Below are 5,000 nucleotides of genomic sequence, written 5' to 3' on the forward strand. Positions count from 1 at the left end.
GAAGCGTTAATTGTAACGTGTCTCTCTCTCGAAACAATCGCAACAAAATATGAACTGATAATTGTAATGTTATTCTAACGTAAAAATCTCGACAAGGAAACAATCGCGGAAAACAATGTAGAAGTAATTGTCACGTTTCTCTACTGAAACAATCGTGAAATGCAAAGAAGTGGTAATTGTAGTGTTTTTTTTTTTTTCCATGAAAATCGCAGAATACAATGAAATGGTAATTATTGTGTTTTCCCCCCTAAACACTCGCGAAAAAAGATGAAGTGATAATTGTAATGTATCTCACGAAGAAATGAAGCGTTAATTGTAATAATGTTTCTCTCACGAAACATTAGCGGAATACAATGCAATGGTAAGCGTACTAATGTTTCTCTCTTAAGACAATCGCGAAGAAGGATGAAGCAATAATTGTAACGTTTCTCTCACGAAAGAATCGCGAAAAAGGTGAAGTGATAATTGTAATGTGCCTCTCACGAAACAATAGCGAAAAAGGATAAGTGTTAATTGTAATGTTTCACGAATTTGAAAAGTGGAAAATAATATTGTAATTACAATTACGATACCCACCCCAACTCTCTCTCTCTCTCTCTCTCTCTCTCTCTCTCTCGATTCGCGTATCGGTAATAGTATAGCATTCATTAATAAGAGAGCAATCACGCCTTATCGGAATGTCGGATTAGATGCCCGGGTATTGACGGTACCTTATCAGAGGTCGATCACGAATTTTGGATTTAGACATTTTCCTGCCATCCAGGTGACAGGTGCACGGTGCCAATGGACGGTACTGTCTCTTGTGTTAGGAAACGTATATGTATAAATATATAATCTATAATATATATGTATATATATATTTATTAATGTATGTATACTTATATGTATGCATATATATTTATATATACACATATGCACATACATGCTTGTGTGGGAGTGTGTGTGTGTGTGTGGCTCATATGCGTTAAATGAAATATCAGAAGATGTAGCAAGAGAACAAGGTGTCCCTCCGAGCTTTTGTCTTTTTCAAAGTCGAACACTAGACACTGTCATGGTTAAAAGAAAATAACTTTATATTTTTGAGATAAAACCATTTGAGACCTTTACTATCGCGAAAGGTGTTGCTCAGGTGATAAGTCACGTGATTAATCTTGTTACTGTCGATAAATTATGAAAAGTGTGTTGATATGATATATATATATATATAATATAATTATATGATATATATATGATATATATATTATATATATATATATATATATAAGAAATAGATATATTTTATCATATCCATGCGAGCTAATATTCTAACGACGTAAAGTGACCGTAATCGTATTTATAGTTATGCGATATAAATGTCAAGGTCATGTCAATGTCATATGTATCAAATGTGATTTTTATGACGGCGTTGAGTTTGAAATTTCCCTTATTTCAATTCAATCTTTTATCAGGAGGATTCTTGCCTGCAATTATTTCGCGTGAATTGATATATATTAAAATGACTTTGGAAAGAGATAATTGAAAGTAAATGATTTATTTATATATTTGATTATCTTTGCAATAGAGACTGAATTATTTCTAAAATGATGAAAACAAGCATTGTAGGATTCATTAGTTTACACACACTCACACACACACACACACACACACACACACACACATATATATATATATATATATGTTTGTGTGTGTGTATGTTGAATTCTCGTCTCAAAACAGTATTTACACGGGGATGCCCAACCATACTTGAAAAGTATTTAGACAATGTAGAAAAAAATCTTGAATTCTATTCTCGGTCACTTTATAATGGAAATTACCTATATACGTATAAGGTTATGATTAGCATGATGGCAGAATTTTGAAAAGCTTGCTTGTAGTGGGCATAGAGTGGATTTTTGTGTATATTGGGTAACTCTCTCTCTCTCTCTCTCTCTCTCTCTCTCTCTCTCTCTCTCTCTCTCTCTCTCTCTCTGTCAGTCTCTTTCCCAGTGACAGGAATCTGTATAACTCATCTCCGGGAGCAATTATAAACATTTTTAATATTTTCGTCCCCCGAAGCATGTCTATAAAATACCCATTGGGTCATATTTATATGGAACCTATGAACATTGCACAGACATATTGTTTTCGTTTTTCTATAGACTTCCCCCCACAAAACTGATATACATTTTCATTATTTTTTATTACTTCCTCTACGTAACGAGCAGCTACGTATATGGAGAGCGGACCGGTTTTTATTTTGGGGGGATTACGGCGTGGAAATCACCCTTTCCACTTGAGCCAATCTTTTATTTAATTTTTTTTTTTATAAACGTAGACCATTATTCTTTTATTGATGAGATGAATATTATCAGGTTTTTGGAAAGGTCAGGATGAACATATTTCCGATTTTATCGTCGGGGCCAATCGTAGGGAATGACTTCGTGTAACCGATGGGCTTAATCCACCTTTTTTGTAAATTGGGGGAAAACAAAAGAATCACTTAGTCGTGTTGGTGAAAAGATTTGTTTTTTTTTTCTTTGGCATACGTATAAATCATGTTCCGAAAGTCCACATTATGAATATTCGTCAAAATTGGAAAAATTATTTTTAAAAATAAAGAAAATAACTTAGTCATGTTTGTTAAAAGATTTTTTCTTTGGCATACGTATAAATCATTTTGCGAAAGTACAAATTATGAATATTCGTCAAATTTGGAAAGAAAAAAACTTTATCATGTGTTAATAGAATTTTTTTTACTATTTTTTACCTTTGGCATTCGTGTAGATCATGTTTCGAAAGTCCAAATCATGAATATCGTCAAATTTAGGAGAGAGAGAGAGAGAGAGAGAGAGAGAGAGAGAGAGAGAGAAATAATAACTTAGTCATGTTTGTTAAAACTGGTAATTTTACCATTTTTGTTTTTATTTCACATTTAACGTAACGTGTAGACTATATTCCAAAAGTCCAAATTATAAATGTCCGTGAATGCCAATATATTTTGAATGTCCCATTTTGGATATCGTAAAGGACGGTCCTTTGTTCGTGTATATGGCGTAAGTAAAGGATGTATTAAGACCTCAGGAAGATAACAGAGGGTAGCCTGGCGGGCGACAACACATATGGTTACCGAAATTCAAAGACAGATAAAAGCCCTACGGTGACATTGAGCACCGATACCTCCCGGGAAGTCTCCTGCAGGAGTGACATTGACGATTGATCTGGTCCTCAGGCAAACTCTAATCAAGCAGCTAATCAAGGCGCGATCTCGACGTGTTGACGTTTAGCGCTGATGCCTTCATTAAATCCGGGTTGTAAAACGGGAAGGAGGTTGGGCGGTGGACTGCTGCTGTTGCTGGACATTTGCTCAAGAATCACAGGGACTTTTGATGAGTTGTTCCACATTTTTGGAAAAATTTCCCTGCAGTAAAGTTGTATTTTTTACGTTACGTAACCGGGATTTTTTTTTTTATTTATGACTCTTGATGAGACCGGCAAAGTCTTTTAAATGCCTTTACATATTTAAAAAAAATTTTTTGTCCTAGATTGCATTTTTTACGGTACGTAACTGGGATATTTTTCTTTATTTAAGACTAGATGAGTCCACCAAAGTCTTTTAAATTCTTTTACACAATTTTGCAAAGTTTTACTGCCGTAAAGTTTTATTTTTCACGTTAGAAAAAACAAAACCCAGATTTTTTAATTTATGACTTAAGATGAGTCCAGCAAAGTTGTTTAAATGCTTTTACACATTTTTGAAAGTTTTCCTGCCGTAACGTTGTATTTTTTACTTTACGTAACCGGGATTTTATTTTATTTATGACTTTAGATGAGTCCAGCAAAGTCTTTTAAATGCTTTTACAAATTGTTGAAAAGATTTTCTGTCTGGAACATTGAACCATCCTTAATGGTATCTAGATGCGACTTGAAGTAGTTTCTAGGTGTGTCCATAAGAACGTGCAGAGAGAACTAGTGTTGGATGGATTAGTCCAGCGGGAAAAGCTTACAACCAGTTGTTCACACCAATTACATTCTTTTCTGTGGCTGTTTGTTTTAGATGTTGTGGCAGCGAGAGATAAGATCAGGAAGAATTTATGGACACTTGAAGGAAAGAAAAAAAATTTGATTTTTCATCTCAATCTGGATAGAAGTGAGAAGCATCAAACACATATCTCTTGTATATGCCTCTAATTCAATTTTATATATAGTATATCTATATATAACGAGAGAGAGGAAGAGGAGAAGAGAGAGAGAGACGAGAGAGAGAGAGAGAGAGAGAGAGAGAGAGAGAGAGAGAGTATAAGCAAAAACCTCATTGAAGAAATGTGACACCTGAGAAATTATTTTTATTTTTACATCCTGAATCCGAGTTGCTCCATTCATTGTCCTTCACAGATAAAATATTCAATATAATTTAATCGTGTTTGTTTTTGTTATTAAATGGAATTAAATATATATATATATATATATATATATATATATATATATATATTTATATATAGATATATATGTATATATTTTGTTTACAGATTACAGATATATACAGTGTATATGTATATATATGCATGTATATATTATATATACACACATATATATATACATATATGTAGTTATATATATTTATATACATAATTATGTGTATGTGTGTATGTCGTGGAACGAAATACACAAACCACCAAAAACAGATGCAGCATAACTGGCCAATCATTTGTTACACGGGACACGAGACAGTTTTACACCTGAAGCAGTCTAGATGATTACAATATAAATTAGTTGGCTCAAGTAATGTAGGAAATTGTTGCCAGAGCTGAAACAGAAGTGAATGCGGTCAGTGGCAAGAGTGAAAAGCAATCAAGAGCAAAGCGTCCAAGAAATATATATATATATATATATATATATATATATATATATATATATATATATATGTGTGTGGTGTGTGGTTGTGTTAATGTGTGTGTGTGTGTGTGTGTATAACTTGTAAGATTTTCGCTCCTGGTGAGCTTAAGTTTAATAATGAAGAGGAC

At 33.3% G+C, this 5,000-nt stretch overlaps 1 long non-coding RNA gene across 2 annotated transcripts in view; it reads left to right on the plus strand.

The window, feature by feature from the left end:
• The window catches only part of LOC135201734 (uncharacterized), a 413,301-nt gene that overhangs the window by 363,109 nt on the left and 45,192 nt on the right, over positions 1–5,000 (plus strand). The window lies entirely within an intron of this gene.

The sequence above is a fragment of the Macrobrachium nipponense genome, chromosome 28 (genome assembly GCF_015104395.2).
Source record: "Macrobrachium nipponense isolate FS-2020 chromosome 28, ASM1510439v2, whole genome shotgun sequence".
In the NCBI taxonomy this organism is placed as follows: domain Eukaryota; kingdom Metazoa; phylum Arthropoda; class Malacostraca; order Decapoda; family Palaemonidae; genus Macrobrachium; species Macrobrachium nipponense.